This window comes from Malaclemys terrapin, chromosome 3 (assembly GCF_027887155.1).
Source record: "Malaclemys terrapin pileata isolate rMalTer1 chromosome 3, rMalTer1.hap1, whole genome shotgun sequence".
In the NCBI taxonomy this organism is placed as follows: domain Eukaryota; kingdom Metazoa; phylum Chordata; order Testudines; family Emydidae; genus Malaclemys; species Malaclemys terrapin.
The window spans coordinates 200,606,344-200,627,630 of record NC_071507.1 but is presented as its reverse complement, the minus strand read 5'-3'; the positions used below and the strand labels follow the sequence as shown (position 1 = coordinate 200,627,630).

General features: G+C 44.5%; 1 protein-coding gene across 3 annotated transcripts in view; it reads left to right on the top strand.

Moving 5' to 3' along the window:
- The window catches only part of MSRA (methionine sulfoxide reductase A), a 445,978-nt gene that overhangs the window by 36,918 nt on the left and 387,773 nt on the right, over positions 1 to 21,287 (top strand). The window contains exon 1 of one of the 3 annotated variants that reach the window (XM_054022652.1): positions 10,110 to 11,263. The exons of the other annotated variants lie outside the window; for them this stretch is intronic. The gene's annotated coding sequence lies outside the window, so the exon portion shown is untranslated. Of the gene's footprint in view, positions 1 to 10,109; positions 11,264 to 21,287 lie in introns of those variants that run through there. 3 annotated transcript variants of the gene reach the window in all.

Sequence of the window (21,287 nt, the reverse complement as noted above, 5' to 3'; positions counted from 1 at the left end):
ACCGGGGCATTGCTCAAAGGGGGCAGAGTTCAGCTTGCATAGGTGTGTATCTTAACTCTTCATTGCCTGGTTTTCAGAACCTTGTTTTGCTCAACTGGACATCCTGGAAGAGCGTGAGATACCACTGAGCAGCCTTAACTTTGCCTTAATGAAGTTTTTTGTTAGTGAACAGAAACAAAATAATGTTGTTGGTAGGATTTTGTGGTCATTTAGGCCAGAGGGTCTCAAACTGTGGTCCATGCACCACCAGTGGTGGGCGAGCTCCATTCAGGTGGTCTGTGGATAGTTCCCTCTAAGGTGTGCGCAAGTGTGGCCGCACATGAGAGAATGAAGGGGCACCCACCTAATTAGTGGAGCTGCGTGGGCATGGGTCCACTAATTAGGTGCCTGGACCCTGGAGAAGATGCACATGTAAGGTGAGGTGGTGGCCTTGGGGGGAATAGGGTGTAGGTGGGAGGGGGCAGTGGGATGAGAAGAGGGGGTGGGGCGGATTTGGGATCTGCAGGTCTGTGGCAGCCAGAGAAAGAGGCGACTTTCCCTGGCTCCAGGACTGCGGCTGCCGGGGAGAGACGGCCCTCCTTCCCAGCCTCAGCTCTGCGGCTGCTGAGACGGGGAAGAGACCCCGCTCCTTCCCAGCTCCAGCTTGGGGCCGGCTGCGGTGGGGGAGAGGCATCCATTGCATTAGAAAGTTAAGACTACTGATATGAAAATATGAGTTGTGTGCTTTTATTTGTAGAACACAAAAAAATTAATTATTATTAAGGTTTTTTTATATAGCGCTTTTATCCAAAGCACTTTACAATGGTCAGCTAATGGCACAAACAACATTTGGAAAGATCATGAAGTGGTCCGCCGAGACCCTCAGCAATTTTCAAGTGGTCCGTGGAAAAAAAAGTTTGAGAACCACTGATTTAGGCAGTTGTAGTTACAATGTATGTGGGCAGTTGAGATGTTACTGTGGCCAACTAACGAGAATACCTGTCTCTTACATAGTGCTTTTCATCAGTGGATCTCAAAGAACTTTATTAAGGAGGGAAACTATGGCACAGAAAGGTGAAGAGACTTGGTCAAGGTCACCCAGCAGGCCAGTAGGTGAGCAAGGAATACAGCTCAGGTTTTCTGAGTCCCAGTCTGCTGCCTCTGTACTAGGCCACATGGTGGCTATGGAGTTTGTAAGCGCGTGCCCCCTCCCGCCCTTCCTCCCCCATGCTTTGTTATTTTGGAACGGGACTAGTGGTCAAGCTTTGAAATGTCTGGTGTGTTGCTAATAGGGCCGGTGAGAGAAAGCTCAGACATGTTTGATCTGTGTCCCAAACATTTAACAGTTTTATTATTACATAGTGGTTACAATACTTTAAGCATGTGAGAGAGGACAGGTGTGTCTCTCTCCTTCTCCACACCTTCCCCATCACCCCCTGCAACATATAGTTCCCTACCATCACCATTTTCTCCTCACCCTCTCCTTTCTGTCCCACTAACCATCAGCACTTTAGAAGCCACATGTGTGCAAAAAAGTTGATAGAATCTATGAACTAATAAGAAAAGCTGTGGAGAGGCTGTATCTTGGGAACCTCTTGCTCAAATGACCACATGTTTGGCTCACTAGCCCTATCAACCCATGAGGGACAGCAAATTTCAGGACAATCTGATGGATTTTAGAGCACTTTGAAAAATCAACCTTTAGACAGCAACGTATTTTCAATTTTAACTATAGCAGAGCTGGTGCGCCACTATAACATTGTATGAAATTAATCATCAGCACTTGCTTTACTATAACCAGATCCTCAGCACAGAACAATCCTGAAAGCACAGGAGGCTCTGAGAGGTGTGAAGTAGCCCACTCATCTCAACATGATTTTCTCAACTGAACGAGAACACCCCATGGAGAAGAATACAGCCTGAAACATAGCTGTGAGACATGTGAACTGCTCAAATTCATCTCAGTGGGTGTTCTCAATGCCTCTCACCAGCCCCAGCAGTGTGTTCTTTGTGCACTCTCCCAGCATGCCTGTTCTTAGCTCCCCACCCAGAAGAGCAGGTCTTCCCTATATCCTGGTTCACATGGGGAGCAGGGAGGTAGAAGGCCTGGCACATGCACAGGATGAAGGGGCAGGGAGAGGGGCTCAGACATCCCTAGGGAGACAGGGCCACCCAGATCACATGCAGGGGGGCAGGAAGAGGGGCTCAGACACCCCTTGTGAGGCAGTTCCCTCCCCCCCGATCTGGCACACTCATGAGAGAGGAGAATGTGAGATGGACAGATGTCCCCTGCTCCCAATCTCTCCATTTTTCTCTGCCACCCACCTCCAGATCAACCTTCCAGAGTCCGATCCCTCCATTCACTCTAATCCCTATCACCTCCCTCTGACCTGAGTCGTCCTCTGCCCTCCCATACCACCTATCCCCTCTTCCTTCTTGCTGCCGCTCCAACCTCTCTCCTCTTCTCTTCACCCTAACTTCCCCTCCCTTCCCAGGAAGGAGTCCCCATTTTATTTTATTTTATTTTATTTTTAGAAAAAAGTTTGAATGCCTTCTGAATTTTCTGCTGTACTAAGATTTCATTTCCCTAAAATAAAATAAAAATGACCTTTGACAGAGGCAGATTGTAGCAACATGTCTAGGTTTCATTTTCAGCTTTCTGTCAAGGGTTCAAATTTACAGTGCCTGGGTGTTGCTCAGGTTCAGTGCTATAGCTCGTCCCCATGAGCTATGCAGGTCCTAAGAGACATGGCTGGCTAGCAACTGTCTTGAGCACTCTGCCTGCACGTGCACAGTTTAATCTGTTTGGCTTGTGAGCATTAGGCACACAACTATCTAGAGAGCCAAACTCTTTTTTTTGAACACTGTTTTCAACTGTGCTTGTTGTTGTTACGAGGAGGAGGGAGAAAAATTGTTCTCCTTAACCTCTGAGGATAGGACTAGAAGCATTGGGCTTAAATAGCAGTAAGGGATGTTTAGGATGGACATTAGGGAAAAACTTCCTAACTGTCGGGGTGGTTAAGCACTGGAATAAATTGCCTAGGGAGGTTGTGGAATCTTCATCATTGGAGATTTTTAAGAGCAGGTTAGACCAACACCTGTCAGGGCTGGTCTAGATAATAGTCCTGCCATGGATGCAGGGGACTGGACTAGATGACCTCTTGAGGTCCCTTCCAGTCCTATGATACTATGATTCTCCCAAAGAGTGAATGGGTACCTTGCACTAGCTGGGGATAAATTGGAGCATGATCAGAGCCATGGTTTGATCCTGAGGTTTGTGCAAAAAAGAGTTGGTAGAATCTGTCAAACTTAATAATTGCTGTTTTTGGGGGTGCTGTATCTCAAGAACCCCTTAGGACCACTAACCTTACCTGCACCCTATGAGTAGAGCCCTGCGCGGATACAAAACTTGTATTGGCATCTGATCCACAATCCGCAAAAATGGTCCACAGATATCCGCATCTGTGGATGTAGATGTCTGCAGATATGAAGCAGATATTGCAGGATTCTACCCATGAGGCGGATCAAATTTCAAAGCAATACAACTAAGCATGTGAATTTTAGATCACTTAGAAGAGTTGACCTTTTAACAGAAAGGAATTCTCAACCTTAACTGTAGCAGAGCTAGTGCTTCACAATAATGCACAGGCGGGAATGCAATAAGCATCAATTTTCTTGTCTAGCTCAAAATATAGTACTTAATAATTGTTTGGGCCTGATTTTCTGAAGGACCTCAACTTGGCTCCTTTTGCGTGTGCACTTTTTAAAAATTAATCCTTGTATACACAATAGATATATTTTTACAAATGGGTTTTCATTTATCAATTCTACCTCTTATGTACACAGAGATTGGGATCAGTTATCACTTGCTTGCAACAAGTCCTGTTGCTTGAAAACCGCATGTGAAAATTTGTGCATACACAAAAAGAAGTGACTTTTGCAGACTGGGTCCATTACATCTATAGCAATACATCTTTGGATATAAAATACTACCATAAAAGCCAGAGATGGTCTTTTAGCCAACAGAGCAAGGAGCATAGCTTAACATTTTAGCAAAGCATTTGTCTGCTAAGTTATACACTTAGAGGACTTTTCCTTGCTTTCCTTTCAGAAAGCATAATAAAGCATAGAATCTCTGCTATGAAATATTAATTTATAGCATGCACATGAAAAGTACGTTGTCAGTTTGAATTTTTTTGAAATTGACTACTTAAAAAATATCAGTTTCTAATGGACATCCTTTAAGTAGTGTGACCTTTTAAAAAAAATTCCATTAGCAATTTTTTACATGAGATCTTTTTTCTCCCTGATGATATTTCTGAGGTTCTTTTCAGCAAGGGGAAAACTGACTGACTATATGCAAAGTGCTGTCAAGTGCACAAAGTAAAGAAAGTGAAATTAAGAAAGAAAAAATATATTTTTTTAACTTGTTCCAGTTATAGTGATCTTAGATGTTACTTGACGGGTTGGGTCACAGAAACCCCCTGGGGAACTGCCACCTGATGTGCTGGGACTACCTCTGAGCCCGTTTTCCCTGGCAGCTTGGGACTTCAGTACCTTGCCTTGTTTGAGCCAGACACACTTGCCTGCTGCAAACACAGATCCAAGTCTGAACCATGTCCCCCCAAAGCTGCAGGCTTAACTGAAAACAGCTTAAGAAATGCTCCTGTCTCCAACACCCAGATACCCAGTTCCCAATGGGATCCAAACCCCAAATAAATCCATTTTACAGGGTAAACTCATAAATTGTTTGCCCTCTATAACACTGATAGAGAGATTTGCACAGTTGTTTGCTCCCCCAGGAATTGCTTGCTTGCTCTGGGTTAATTAAGAAGTAAAAAGTGATTTTATTAAATATAAAAAAGTAGGATTTAAGTGGTTCCAAGTAATAACAGACAGAACACAGTAAATTACCAAGCAAAATAAAACAAAAACATGCATGTCTAAGGCCTGGTCTACATTGGGCGGAGGGGGGGTGAATCGATCTAAGTTACACAACTTCAGCTATATGAATAATGTAGCTGAAGTTGACGTACTTAGATCGACTTACCGTGGTGTTTTCACTCCCCCGTTGACTCTGCCTGCGCCTCTCGCCGAGCTGGAGTACAGGAGTCAATGGGAGAGTGCTCGGGGGTCAATTTATTGCATCTAGACTAGATATGATAAATTGATCCCCTCTGGATCGATTGCTGCCTGCCAATCTGGCCGGTAGTGAAGCCTAATACAGTAAGAAACTAAATGCAGGTAAAGGTCACCCTCAGAGATGTTCCAATAGGCTTCTATTACAGACTAGACTTCTCCTAGTCTGGGTCCAGCAATCACTCACACACCTGTAGTTACTGTCCCTTGTTCCAGTTTCTTTCAGGCATCCTTTGGGGTGGAGAGGCTATCTCTTGAGCCTGCTGAAGACAAAATGGTTTTCCGGGGCCTTATATAGTCTCTCTTGTGGATGGAAACCCCTTCTCTTCCTCTCTGTAGAATCATGGCTACAAAATGGAGTTTTGGAGTCCCATGGGCAAGTCACATGTCCATACATGACTCAGTTCTCTACAGGCCGATGCCATTGTCCACATGCTAGTTTGAATATTGCCAGGAAAACTCAGATGTGGATTGGCGTCTCTCAAAGTCCATTGTCAGCTTAACTGTTTCTTGATTGGGCACTTACTGAGAATAGTCTTTTCTCAAGAAGCTGACCAAATGCTTCGCTGAGACTACTTAAAATCAAACAAGCACATAGCCAATATTCATAGTTTCGACTACGCAGATGATACATGCATACAAATAGGATGAATATATTCTATAGATCATAACCTTTGCAGATATATGTTATATGGCATATCTAGCATAAAACATATTCCAGTTATGTCATATTTACACTCATAAGCATATGGGGTGCAACGTCACAGTTACTTGTAATCATAGGATGTACAAAATTTCCAGATAGAAATGTATTTTAAAGTTGTTGGAGGGGCTGTTTGGAAAAGCATTGGGAAGTTCTACTATTGCCTCTTCAAATCTTGGCCTGACCTCTACACGTTTTAAACGCCGATAGTTAAACATTTGTTGCTTGCATAAGCTACATTGCCTGGCTTGTTGATATATAAGGGACTTAATTTTTTAGCACTATCAATTTCTTCATTGCAAACATAAAGCTTATCTTCTATAAAAGAAAAGGCAAGAGATCTGGGAGATATTTTCAGGAAACTGATCCCTTCATATTGTTTTAGTTGCTGTATAATTTTATTTTTTCCCACTGGAGAGTTTTGGGTTTCTAAAAAAAGATTCTATATAGTATTTAATTATTACTTTATATTTTATAGCTTCATTCTCAAGTTATTACTGTTTGTTACTATGGTTGCACCTGGAGGATCTGATCAGTAGATCTTTGTGCTTCGCGCTGTACACACATACATTAGAAATAGTTCCTCTCCAAAAGATCTTATAACCTATACATACAACGAGATGAGAACTATTGTATCAGACATAAATGGTGTGCAAGGAGGATAACATAAACAATGAAACAATCCCAATTAGTTAAATAAGTAGAAGTGTCAGCACACCAATTGACTTACCCCTAGCAAGAGACATACAAGGCAATAAGAAGAGATTCTTTAAATATTTAGGAGCAGGAGAAAGACAAAGGAAAGTATAGGTCCCCTACTTAATGGGGAGGGAGAGACATCAAGATGGCTGAGGTGTTTAATGCCTGTTTTGCTTCAGCCTTCACTAGAAGGGGTGATGGTGAGAAGATACTCAACACAATTAATATTAAATACAAGGGGCAAGGTACACAAGCCACAATAAGGAAAGAATAAGTTAAAGAGTATTTAGATAAGTTAGATGTATTCAGTTCAGCAGGGCCTGATGAAATTCATCCTGGGATACTTAAGGCAGTAGCTGAAGCAATCTTGAATGCATTAGCAATTACCTTTGTGGACTCTTGGAGGACAGGCGAGGTCCCAGATGACTGGAGAAGGGCAAATGTAGTATATATCTTTAAAAAGGGGAACAAAGAGGACCCAGGGAATTATAGACCAGTCAGCCTAAATCTGAGGCCTGGAAAAATACTGGAACAAATTATTAAACAATCAGTTTGTAAGCACCTGAAGAAGGATAGGATTATAAAGAACAGCCAGGATGGATGTGTCAAGAACAAATCATGCCAATCCAAATTAATTTCCTTCTTTGCCAGGGTTGCTGGCTTAGTGAATAGGTGGGAAATAGTAGATGTGATAGATTTTGATTTTAGTAATGCTTTTGACAGTTCTACATGACATTCTCATAAGTAAACTAGGGGACATGTGGTCTAGATGAAATTACTATAAAGTGAGTTCACAACTGGTTGAAAGACCATACTCAGAGTAGTTATCAATAGTTCTCTGTCAAACTGGGAAGGCGTATCTAGTGGGATTCCTCAGAGATCAGTCCTGGGCCTGGTACTATTCAATATTTTCATCAGTGATTTGGTAATGGAGTGGAGAGTATGCTTATTAAATTTGCAGGTGATACCAACCTGGGAGAAGCTGTTAGCACTTGGGAGGACAAGATTAGAATTCAAACCCACCTTGACAAATTGGATGATTGATGTGAAATCAACCAAGTTTAAATTCAATAACGATGGGAAGGAAAAATCAAATGCACAACTACAAAATAGAGAATAACTGGTTAGATGTGTAATACTGCTGAAAAGGATCTGGGGGTTATAGTGAGTCATAAATTGAACTTGATTCAGTGTGATGCAGTTGTAAAAAAGGCTAATATCATTCTGGGGTGTCTGAACAGAAGTATTGTATGTAAGACACGGGAGGTAACTGTTCCACTCTGTGCAGCACTGGTGAGGCTTCAGCTGGAGTGTTGTGTCCAATTTTGGGTGCCATGCTTTAGGAAAGATGTGGAGAGAATCCAGAGGAGAGCCTCAAAAATTATAGAGATTTAAAGAAAACCAGACATAAGAGGAAAGGTTAAAGAAACTTGGAATTTTTAGTCTTGAGAAAAGAAGCCTGAGGGGACCTGATAAAATAATCAAATGTTAAGGGCTATTATAAAGAGGATGAGGATCAATTGTTCTCTGTGTCCATTGAAGGTATAAGTAGTAGTAACTGCATTAATCTGCAGCAAGGGAGATTTAGGTTAGATATTAGTAGAAGCTTTTTAACTATAAGGATAGTTACGTTTTGGAATAAGCTTCCAAGGGAGATTGTGGAATCCCCATCGTTGGAGATTTTTAAGAAAAGTCTGGACAAAAACTTGTCAGGGAAGGTCTAGGTTTACTTGGTCCTGCCTCAGCACAGGATGCTAGACTTGATGACCTCTTGAGGTCCCTTCAGTCCTACATTTCTATGATTCTATGATCTGTATTGTTTTGGAGCTTCACAAATTTAAAAATAAAAAAATGTGGTACGAAGTTCTAAAAAGTTGCACATGAAGCTACCTTGTAAAACTTCCACCTCAGTCCTCCACATTCATCTCATCAGCCCATCAACCTATCCTCTCCCAAAAGGTCTCTGAGAAGAGGTGAGCTCTGCAACATGGCTGAAAGGTTAAAGAAATCTGGGTTTTGGCAAACTAGGGGCATGTCTACGCTGTAGCTGGGAATGAGTCTCCCAGTGCAGGTAGACAGACTTGCACTAGAGGGGCTCAAGGTAGCGTACTAAAATAGCAATATGGATGTTCCGACCCGGGCAGAAGCTCAGTCTCTCAAGCCCGCCCACCCTCCTTAGGCTTCAGAGCCCAAGCTGGAACGTCCACATGGTTATTTTCAATGTGCCAGCTTGAGCTCGGCTAGTGTGAGTCTGTCTACCCGGGCTGTGAGGCTCGCTCCCAGCTGCAGTGTAGACATAACCTTGGAACCTGCTTTGTCCTACTTTGTTTAGAGTGAATGGCCTGAAAGGCTAATGTCCTGTCAGCAAATCCTTCCCTTTTTGAAACAAAGGGTCTCCTGTTGAAGTGCCTCCACTAATCATAGCTTTGGAAATATTGCATAAGGAGTGAGGTTTCTCAAGTAACTAGGTCACCAAATATTTAGGACTTGAGACTGGCGTTCTTTCTTAAGAGAAAGTTGCATCCATTGAGCTAGTGAGCATAGTTTATCGTTTATACATTTAGAAAAGCACATTTTCTGTATAACTTTACTATGTTCATTAAGATAAGTACCTATTTTAAAAAAAAAAGTTCACTTTTTGCTTTGGCAGATAGGTTATAAATGAGAGAGAAGACTATTCCTGTGATTTTTCTCAAGTCAACAAACTCCTATTGTTTATCACTCCTAACGGGACTTTGTTAAATTTTAAAAAGGATTGCAATATATGGATACATTTTCCATTCAAATGAACTTTGAATACTCAGTAGTTTCTCTTATGAATCCTATAACAGGAACTTAAAGTTTTAAGTTAAAAAGTTACTCCCCCCCATCTTGAAATGTGTGCAGTATGCTAAACCTCATTGTCCTGCAGTAGACAATTGATTTTCATCCAATTCCTAAAAATGGGTGTACTGGTAAGAGCCACTAGTTTTCACAGTGAAATTTTAGAAAGTTAAAATGTGAGTGAATGACTTGGGCGCACAGGGCTTATTTTAAATCTATATGCTCCTGATCTTGAAATCTTCCCATGAGTCTCGGTAGCAGAAAAGGAAAGCCCAAGAAGTATTTGGCACTTATTGAAAATGTACAAACACCCTCCTTCAAAAGAATCTTGATTTACTGCAGGTTGTTCATGTGTCGCATGCAGACATTTTTAGAGAACAGATTTCTTATCACTGAACAGTGAATGGCTTCCAGTACTCCACGATCGCTGAGTCGAAATGTTTATAACCATTGTAAAAGGTAGGAAACCATGAAATCTATAAGGCGATTTGGCAGATGAAGTGGTTGCTGATGCCAGGATTTGGTTACTGATCCACAGTTTCCTGTTTTTAAATATATTAATTGATCTGCAAAGGGCATCTTTTGGAAACAAGAACTCAGACAGACTGGCACGAGCTGGAGCGCCGCCAAGGCTGCTTGGGAAGGTTGCCATGCTGAGAGCGAGAGAGAGCGAGAGCTGAGGAAAGAAAAATAAGGCAAGACTTGGCACAGCTCAGTCAAATCAGCTTCTTTTGTCTGCTTTCTCGGCTTGAGCTTCAAGAAAGAAAACCGTCCTGGGGTACAGAAAAACTCAGAAGTTTTTGGTTTTCAAACTCAGAAGGCTTTTTAAGTCTGTTGGGCTATTTGAAAGTGGTGGTACATTAAATGATGTTCAGTCACCAGTGTTCAGGGAAATAAAAGACTTTTTTTAATGATGCCTTCACAATGTCTGTCCATACATATGGGAAATATAGTATCTGATTTTTGTATGTATGATTAAATTATAAGGGAGACAGGAGTAAATTGGAAGATTGTGAAAGGAATTTCTAAATAAAAGGGATCATTTTTTAATTTTTTTCAAAAAAGTTGTCATGAACATAAATCTGCTTTAAAGCCAAATCTGACCTCCTTCGGAATTCATTCAGAATGGAAATTTCAGCCTTTCATATATGCTACAGACATTAACTTTTAAAGGAGCCTTCTATAAGATTTCATCTGACCCAGCAGTGAAGTAAGAGTAGAGACAAAGTTGTTTTATCTTAGTGTAAAAGAAAATGTGCTCTTAAAGCAACAGCATTCATTTCTGCTGCTTCATGCTGTCCTAACTACATCTCCCAGCAATTAGTGACAACACTGAAGACCAGCAGGGCAAGCTGAAGACACCCAGACTACTCCTGAAAGGCAAGCAAGAAATGTGAGCATGGTCATTTTGTTGTTGCTCTAAAACATTTTAGTGTATATTAATAAAGGATGTGCGAGATTAGTGAATTCTCTGCACGAGGAAGAAATGATAAGAGATGGAGAAGAATTCACTTCTGTCAATTGAGGAATGGTTAGAGGATGATAAAGAATTGAATTTGAACTGATTACACTGGATAAGCAAACTTTGGTTTGTAGTTAAAATATCTGTGTTTGATAACTTGTGAAAAAAATTCAGTCCTTTTCTTATGATCGGATTAAACAATTCATTGATGGCTGAAGCCGGGATCCCTTATGATTTCAATAAATTTAAAGACTTGAAAATCATTTGTTTGTTCTCTCAAAAAGTACCTGGATTTTCAGTGAGACAGACACCTTTTTATAATTTCATAGCAACAAATACTGATATATTGCCTATTAGGCCTGGACATGGTTGGATTATACTACTTCTACTCTGACAATCAGCATTGTTTCAGAGAGTAACTGTAAACCATAGATTTTTATGGATCATCTTCATTTATAGTAAGTATTTTGCTGTCTTTAAAGAAAGATTGTTCAATCTGTAAGATTGACATATTCTGACATTCTATAAGAGTAATTTTCCCTTTTCTTTGTATATACTGGGGGTGAAGTAAAAATCCAAAAGCCACATTCATGTGAGCACTAGACATTGCAATCTCTATGAAAGATTTTAACAGGATCTGTGCTTTTTGTTTTAAAGGTATACTTGAGCTTGTGAATTTAAGATGCTGAAAATTTAGATTTTGTATATATAAAAGAACATAGATTATTGACTAGTACATTAAAAATGGTTTCATATCAAGATGTGTCAGGGATTTGTTACATAAATGGATCTTATTAAAAGATATTAAAGATAAACAACAATTAGATGCTGGTATAATTAAGTTTTATGGACCCCTTTTACTTTGTATGTTAATGTTCTTCTAAATAAGTATCTCCATCTATTGGTTTCTTGGGATTATAAAAATAACAACCTTGCCATTATAGATTATTAAAACATGTTTTACTCAACAGATATTTATTAAAATGGGTGTCCGGCCATAGATGACAAACCGATATCAATTAGAAAGGAAATGTTTGCCTGAGTTCTGTTTTGCTTGTGGTGTAGTAAGCCAGTACATTGTTCATTCCTCTGCAAACAGTAACATGTGATGTGATTATGGAAACAAAGATGTCTCAGCATGTAAGTTTACAATTGGAGAAACACCTTAAGTTTAACTGTCATACATCATATACGGACCTACAATTCTCCTTGTATTTCTTAGAAATAGTATGCAGTCTCAAATATTATCCTGTTCCATCATTTCTTGTATTTTAAAATGTAAACTTTTTGGTACATACCCTGTACAAGATTTTTTTTTTTTTTTAAAAATCCCTTTCTATCAGTTTTTTCAGAGGAAGCGCTGAGTATTAGAAGAATAACCTTGTTCATCTTCTAAATGCTTATACAATTTCACAATTGGATACCTCAGGCCTTAGAGCATGATCATTATGTGGTCTTGTCACAATCCATTAAAAATATTTTTGCGAAGGTTAACATTTATTAATAGGCCGGTTATCCTTTTTAAAGTGTTTGCTCTAGTTTTGGAAAACATTATTTGTCTTTATGATCTTTAGTAAATACATTTATGTTCCCAAAGCGAGATATGCACCATCACAGTTTTCTTATGGTCTACCTAAGTTTTATTTAAAAAATAAATGGGGAATTTTGTCTCATGTGAAAACACTTCTCTCTCAAGACTTTTTATAAGTTCTTGTAAGAACAAAACACAAACAACCTGCCCCCCACCCCCCAGTCCATAACTTGATCAGCCTAACTTACAAGCGATACAAAGAAGGAAATGGCTGTTCTTGTAAAACTGATAGTTTCGCATGAAAATTAAAATTGTGGTAGGAGTTTGACATGCTTCATCACTTTTAGATTTTATTTTAATTCTACACCGTAATTTAGAGCCTTCTGTATAATTTCACTCTAGTAGTAGATATCTAAAACCTCTTATTTAATTATTAGTTGCATGACTTTTAATAACTTGATTTTAAATGAATAGCTTGTATTTAATTTGACTCTCTCAATATATATTGTATCGTGAACTGCATAATTCCTCAAAGTAAAACTCTTAAGGGATGGAGGTGGGAATTAGGGTTTAAGTAGGATTTGATTCCTGTTATTAAATTACGAGCAGAGACACTCATCATATTCCATACAATATGGTCACCTGTTATACTGTAAAGGGCATGAATCTGATCTCATTTTTATATACTACTGTAAACCAAGAGTAACTCCTTTGAAGTCAATGAAACTGCCCTAGAGTAAAAGTGGTATGAGAGCAGAATTGGGCCATAAAGGCCTGATTCTGATTTTTTTTTAAATTTACATATGCATATACCATTTTCACACTGATAAGAACTTAAGAGTGGCCATATTGGGTCAGACCAAAGGCCCATCTAGCCCAGTTTTCTGTCTTCCGACAGTGGCCAACGCTAGGTGCCCAGAGGAATGAACAGAACAGGTAATCATCAAGTGATCCATCCCCTGTCACCCATTTCCAGCTTCTGGAAAACAGGGGCGAGGGACATCATACCTTCCCATCCTGGCTAATAGCCATTGATGGACCTATCCTCCATGAACTTATCTAGTTCTTTTTTGAACCCTGTTATGGTCTTGGCCTTCACAACATCCTCTGGTAAACAGTTCCACAGACTAACTGTGCATTGTGTGAAGAAATACTTCCATTTGATTGTTTTAAACTTGCTGCCTGTTAATTTCATTTGGTGTCCCCTAGTTTAGTGGTGGGCAAACTACGGCCCGGGGGCCACATCTGGCCCTTCGAGCTCCCACCAGGGAGCGGGGTCTGGGGCTTGACCTGCTCTGTGCGTGCCATGGCTCCATGCGGCTCCCAGAAGCAGCAGCATGTCCTCCCTCCAGCTCCTACACGTAGGGGCAGCCAGGGGGCTCGCACGCTGCCCCTGTGCCAAGCGCTGCCCCCGCAACTCCCATTGGCTGGGAACCAAGGCCAATGGGAACTGCAGGGATGGCATCTGCAAATGGGGCAGTGTGCAGAGCCACCTGGCTGAGCCTCCGCTTAGGAGCCAGAGGGGGAACATGCTACTGCTTCCAGGAGCTGCTTGAGGTAAGCGCCGCCCGGAGCCTGCACCCCTGACCCCCTCCCATGCCCCAACCCCCTCTCCCAGCCCCGATCCCCCTCCTGCCATCCAAACCCCTCGGTCCCCGCCTAGAACACCCTCCTGCACCCCCAACCCCTCATATCCAGCCCCACCCCAGAGCCCGCTCCCCCAGCCGGAGCCCTCTCCCCCCATATCCCCCTGCCCCAGCCTGGAGCCCCCTCCCGCACCCTGAACTCCTAATTTCTGGCCCCACCCCAGAGCCCATACCCCCAGATGGAACCCTCATCCCCTCCCAATTTCTTGAGCATTCATGGCCCGCCATACAGTTTCCATACCCAGGTGTGGCCCTTGGGCCAAAAAGTTTGCCCACCCCTGCCCTAGTTCTTGTGTTATGAGAAGGAGTAAATAACACTTCTTCCAGTGCTTGTTCATGTCAATTCCAATCAGGTGTGTGCACGTGCACTGCAGCCGAAGATTTTTCCCCTAGTAGCATCCATCGGGTCGGTCTGGGTGCCCCCGGGAGTGGTGCCTTCATGGTGCTCAATATAGGGCCCTGCTGACCCGCCACCTGCTCAGTTCCTTCTTACCACCAGTGATGGTTAGCTGGAACTTCTCCTTGCTCTTGTCTTGACAAGCGCATTTGGCTGTCTGTATATAGTTACTCATTAGTCTTTTTGTAATTGTAGTGTTAGTTAAGTAGTTAGTAGGTACTTAGGGTTAGTTCTTAATTTTCCTTTTGGGGGGAGTTCCCCCTCCAGCGCTCTCCTGACACTGGGGCATGCCGCAGTCTCTGGGCTTAAAAGCCTGTGAAGTCTGCAGCACGTCTGCGATCCTCACACTTCATGTGTGAAGTGTTTGGGGGAGAGCCATCAAAAGGATCACTGTATGATCTGCAAGGGGTTTCACCCCAGGACATTAAAAGATGAGGATCAGCGCCTGAAGATCCTACTAATGGAAGCTGCACTCCACCCTCAGTCTGACCCCGGGTCGGTGGACTCTGCGCCGAGTAGCTCCTCCTTGGCACGAAGTGCCCTGGCACCGTCGGCCCAGGGATCGGTGTCGAGTAAAGACTTGACCAAGGACTCTCGGCACCGTCTTGGCTCCACTCGCAGCTCACATGCCGCAGGCAGGCACTGGTCTCAGTTGCTGGTGCCGCAGAAGAAGAGGCCGCAGAGGGGTCATTCTCCCCTGGCTAGGTCCAAGGAGCTAGCTGTTGTGAGACCCGAGTTGGGCCACACTAGCTCAGCCTGATGGTCACGTCAACTCCTGCCCTTGTGGAAGGACAGTCGAGTCCAGACCATCTTCCAGCACCATTCTCCCCACCTAGACGGGATAGGTCGCCGGCACCAGTCGCTCCCCTGGCATTGTCAAGGGGAAAGTCCACAATGATGTCCCGGTGGTTTCCCTCCCTGGTGTGCCACTCCCCGGCACCAGAAGAGATCCAGCAGCCATGTCGGTCCCCGAGCCCTAGGACTGTCGGCGCCTCGATGTACCGCTCCTCCATCGTCCTCCTTTTCAGAGACCTTGGAGTCGGACTCCTCTCGGTCTCATAAGAGCAGGAGTAGACAGTCTAGGTCAACACGAGACCGGCACCTTTACCCGGCATTGTGGCCCGTGCAATGGCAGCCTCTGGCACAGTGGCCTTTTTGGACACCTTCGGCTTTTCACCAAAGCCAAGGGTGGAGCCAAGGGTCTCATTCCAGAGTGACTTCATGGCCTCGGCCCCATTTGTACCCTGGTGCCATCGGCATCGGCAGGATCGAGGGCAGCTCCATCACGCCCTGACGCCACCATCCCAACGTCTACGGCACTGGTGCTGTCTACACTGGCCCCAGTGGTATAAGCACTGATGACCTCGGCACCTTCATCCCTGGCACCGACACCCTCAGCACTGAGGGGCACGGCACCAGCTCTGGGAACCCCAGGCACCGCGGGACTCCTTGGGCATGGAGGGAAGGGAGCAGCCATTTCTTAAGGGGATCACTTCCTCTTCCTCTCCAGATGAGGTGCTGGCGGGCACTTCTGTATCCCCAGCCCTGGAGGACAATAGGGTTCTGCAGCAATTGCTGTGGTGGGTTGCCTAGGGCCTGGGCATTCAGGCGGAGGAGGTAGTAGTGGAGGATGCAGATCCAATGGTGGATATCCTTGCTCCCTCTGGACCTGCCTCTCAAAATATCCATTGCAGACACCACAAAAACTTTGTGGTAGACCCCAGCCTCGTTGCCCCCTACGGCTAAGCGCAATGAAAGACGCTGTTTTGTGCTGTCTAGGGGCTACGAGCACTTATATGCCCACCCTCCACCAGATTCCCTGGTCGTGGATGCTGCCAACCAGCGCAAGTGCCAGGGCTACCAGGGTCCCTCCCCGAAGAATCGGGAGGCAAAACGATTCAACCTTTTTGGGAGAAAGTTCTATTCCACTGGCGGCTTGTAGCTCCGCATTTCTAATCAGCAGTCCATTGTCAGCAGGTACTGCTGTAATACGTGCGGGGCAATGGCTAAATTTGCAGAGCTGCTGCCTCAGGACTCCCGCGCTGAGTTTTTGGCCCTGGTGGAGGAGGGCAAGCTCATTTCCTGAGCTTAACTGCAGGACGCGCTGGACGGAGCTGATGCGGCTACTTGGGTTATGGCTATGGGGGGTAGCCATGAGAAGGGGCTCCTGGCTACAGGTCTCTGGTCTGCTGTATGAAGTCCATTAGACTATTCAGGACTTCCCCTTTGAGGGTTTGGCTCTCTTCTCCGAAAAGACGGATAAAAGACAGATACATAGCCTTGAGGAGAGCCATCCTCAAATAGCTGGGCCTCCATACTCCTTCTATGCAGCAGAAGCACTTCAGGGCACAACCTCCTCTGTGGTTCTACCAACCACAGAATTGACAGGACAGTTCCCGGAGGGGGAACAGGAGCATCAAGAAGAGACCACACTCATACTCAGGCCAGGGCTCTGGCCAATATAAGTCGTCTTTGGGCCAGAAGCAGGCCATTTGAATGTGCGCTTGAGGATGGCGCACCAGTGCATGGACTGGATCCAACCCACCTTGCCTTCTCGGCCCGACTATCCCCTTTCTACCCTGCTTGGTACCGTATCACATTGGACCGATGAGTGCTCCACATGGTAGAAAGGGGATACTCCCTCCAATTCTCGGCCCTTCCGCCTTTCCACCCCCCTTCCCCATCCCTTTTCAGGGACCCTTCTCATGAGCAATTCCTCATACAGGAGGTGCACTCGCTCCTATTGCTGGGACCAGTGGAAGAGGTTCCTCAGGAGCTGAAGGGCAAGGGCTTCTATTCCCGGTATTTCCTAATACCAAAAGCCAAAGGCGGGCTCAGGACCATCCTAGACCTGTGAGAGCTCAACAAGTTCATGAAGAAACTCAAGTTCCGTATGGTCTCTTTGGTCTCCATCATTCCTTCCTTGGATCCAGGGGTTTGGTATGCCACCCTCGACTTGAAGGAGGCGTACTTTCATATAGCGATTACACCATCCCATCAGGTGGCAGGTACAGGTGTTCCCGTACCTTGACGATTGGCTGATCAAGGGCTGCTCCAGGGCTCAAGTGGAGACACAAGTTGACTTCATAAGAACGATGTTCAACGAACTGGGCCTTTTCCTGAACGTGAGGAAATCGACTCTGTCCCCTGTTCAGTGGATAGAGTTCATAGGGGCAGTACTGGACTCGACACAGGCCAGGGAATACCTCTCGGAAGTGAGGTTTCGGGCCCTGGGCGACATCATTTGAAGTCTCAGGCAGTTCCCCACCACCACAGCAAGGAATTTCCTGAAACTTCTAGGACACATGGCCACTTGTGCCCGTGGGGTGCAATATGCCAGGTTCAGACTTCGGCCTCTGCAATCGTGGCTAGCCTCAGTGTATGGGCCGGCTCGGGACAGTTTGGACAGAGTCATGACTCTGCCTTGCCGGGTCCTCGACTTTCTCCAGTGGTGGCTCGACATGCAGGTAGTGTGTGTAGGAGTCCCCTTCATCGGTCCTCAGCCATCCCTCTCGCTAGTGATGGACGCGTCAGCCTTGGGCTGGGGAGCACATCTGGGAGACCTCAGGACACAAGGCCTCTGTTCTCAGGCGGAACTCACTCTCCACATCAATGTCAGAGAGCTGAGAGCGATCTGCCTAGCATGCCAGACTTTCCAAGCCCATTGGACAGGGAGATGTGTATCAGTTATGACAGACAACACCATCGCAATGTTTTATATCAACAAACAGGAGCGTGCATGCTCCTCTCCCCTGTGCCAGGAAGTCCTCAGGCTGTGTGACTTTTGTGTAGAACACTTGATACACCTAAAAGCATTGTACCTCTCTGGAGTACAGAACGAGTTGGCGGACTGTCTCAGCGGGTCATTCCATGGCCACGAGTGGTCCCTACGCCCAGATGTTGCGAACTACATCTTCCAACAGTGGGGCTTTCCCCAAATAGACCTCTTCGCCACGCGACACAACAGGAAGTGCCAGTTTTTCTCCTTCCTGTATCACAACCCGGGCTTCATCACGGATATGTTCCTCCTCCCATGGGGAGGCCATCTCCTATATGCATTTCCACCTATCCCTCTCGTTCACAAGGTGCTCCTCAAGATACGGAGGGAACAAGCTTTGGTGATATTGACAGCTCCACCCTGGCCCCATCAATACTGGTACGCATCGCTCCTGGAAGTGTCCGTGGACGCCCCAGTCACCTGGCCGCTCCTCCTGGATTTAATAACTCAGGATCACGGCCATCTCCAGCATCTGAACCTTGAGTTGTTGCACCTCATGGTGTGGAAGCTCCATGGCTGAACCCCGATGGAGCTCTTCTGCTCGGACCCGGTTAGACAAGCCCTCCTTGGCAGTAGGAAACCCTCCACCAGGGCTACCTGCCTTGCCAAGTGGAAGAGAGTTGCAGTCAGATCGATGCAGCATCATTCGTCCCCGACGCTTGCCTCTATACCACTTATACTGGACTACCTTCTCCATCTCAAGCAGCAGGGATTGTCCATGTCATCAGTAAGGGTTCACTTGGCTGCCATTTGTACCTTCCATCCGGGTGCAGGGGGCCGGTTAGTCTTTTCCAACCCTATGGTCAGCCGTTTCCTGAAAGGTCTCGATGGTCTATATCCATACGTCCGACAACCGGTCCTGGTCTGGGACCTCAATCTGATCCTTTCCAGACTGATGGGGCCACTCTTCAAACTGCTGGCAACTTGTTCCCTGCTCTACAAGGCGGCGTTTCTGGTAGCTATAATCTCAGCCAGGAGATGTCTGAGCTCAAGGCCCTAACATTAGAGCCCCCTTACACCGTGTTCTATAAGAACAAGGTTCAGCTCACGCCACATCCAGCTTTCCTCCCGAAGGTTGTCTCCCAATTTCACGTCAACCGGGACATCTTCCACCCAGTGTTCTATCCTAAGTCACACTCAAGTGGCGGGGAGCAGAGGCTTCCTTCATTGGATGTCCGCAGAGCACTAGCCTTTTACATTGAGCAAACGAAACTGTTCTGGAAGTCCGTTCAACTGTTTGTGGTTGTGGCAGACAGGATGAAAGGTCTTCCAGTTTCCTGTCAATGAATTTCGTCGTGGATCAGGGAGTGCTACAGCCTGGCAGAGGTTATGATTATATAGACTTCAGTCACATCTCCCCTTAGTCGTCTCTTTTCCAAGCTGAAAAGTCCCAGTCTTATTAAACACTCCTCATATGGAAGCCATTCCATACCCCTAATAATTTTGTTGCCCTTTTCTGATCTCTTAGAAAGGGAACACACTGTGTACTGACTCGTTTATGGGCTTTAGACAGATACATAGAACACTGAAAATTTCCAGTATGATCATGGAGATTCCTTTAAAACATGATTGTGTAGGAGAATAATATGAGTTATAATACAATTTATGTAGATTTTGCATGATTTTTACCACAAAGAGTCCACCAGTAGATCCTGTAATGAAAACTACATGGATCCATGGGAAGTGCTGAGGAGTGCGTCAACATATTCTACTTATGTTGATGCTCCAGATTCTGCCGTTGCTGAGGCCACCTCATTTTCCACTGTCAATATTTTTTTTAAATAGAGATTCTTAGTGAAAGGTTCTTTACACTTTCAATTTTTTCCATGACAAACTGTTTCTCCTTTTAATAGCATGCTACACAGCAAGATGTGTCCTCTATTTATAACATATTTTGCAATTGTTGTCATCATTTTAATTATTCCATATAAGTTTTGCCATATATCATCTATTCTTTCCCCATGTTTATAAAACCATAATCTCTTCCCTAACACTTCAGCTCAAAGTCTCATCCAGTCTTCCCAGGGGGTGAGGGGCAGGTGCTGTGGTTTTCCCCCAGTTTCTTTTCAAGCTATACCATACCATCATTGGCTTTAAATCCAGTGGAGTTAGTTTTTTACCTTTGCTGCCAGTTCTATTAATTAGGGCCCGTGAATTGGAAGTGCTAACACTCAGTGCACAGAAAAGCACTAAAACAAAATATTGGGTTTTGCAGGCCATGCAGAGCTTCAGAAGTGGTGGTAATAGTCTCAGTGGCAGTTTGCAATTAACACATGAAGAAATAATATTTATTCCCAAAAGGTTCATGGGAACAGGTACAGACTTTATTTCTTTTATTATAGTAATAATCATTCATCCAGTGCTTTGGGTGCATGTACAGGGCCAGATCCTGTACAGAGCTTAAACTGTCAACGCTGCATTAACTTCAGTGGAATGACATCAATTTACATCACTTGAAGGCCTGGCCCATGACCGTTATCAATCCAGTAGCAAATAGTACCAATATCTAAAGCTAAAACCTTTCCATCCATTCAAAATTAAAGCTATTCCATCACCCCACCTAGCTATTCATCTCTTCCCTTAGGAAAACAAACCCCACCGCACACAGCTGGAGCCAAAGCCTCAGGGCTTCAGCCCTGGGTGGCGGGGCTCAGGTTACAGCCCCCACCTGCCCAGGGCTGAAGCCCTCAAGCTTTGGCTTTCCCCCGCCCCCACAGGGGGGGTGGGTCTCAGGCTACGGCTTTGGCCCTCCTGCCCAGGGCGAAGGTTATAAGTTGATAAGTAACAGTGAGCATGGACTTGTCAAAAACAAATCGTGTCAAACCAACCTGATAGCTTTCTTTGACATGGTAACAAGCCTTGTGGATGGCGGGAAGTGGTAGACATGGTATATCTTGACTTTAGTAAAGCTTTTAATACTGTCTTGCATGATCTTCTCATAAACAAACTAGGGAAATACAACATAGATAGAGCTACTATAATGTGGGTGCAAAACTGATTGGAAAACCATTCCCAGAGAGTAGTTATCAGTGGTTCATAGTCAGGCAGGAAGGGCATAACGAGTGGGGTCCCACAGGGATCAGTTCTGGGTCCGGTTCTGTTCAATATCTTCATCAATGATTTAGATAAT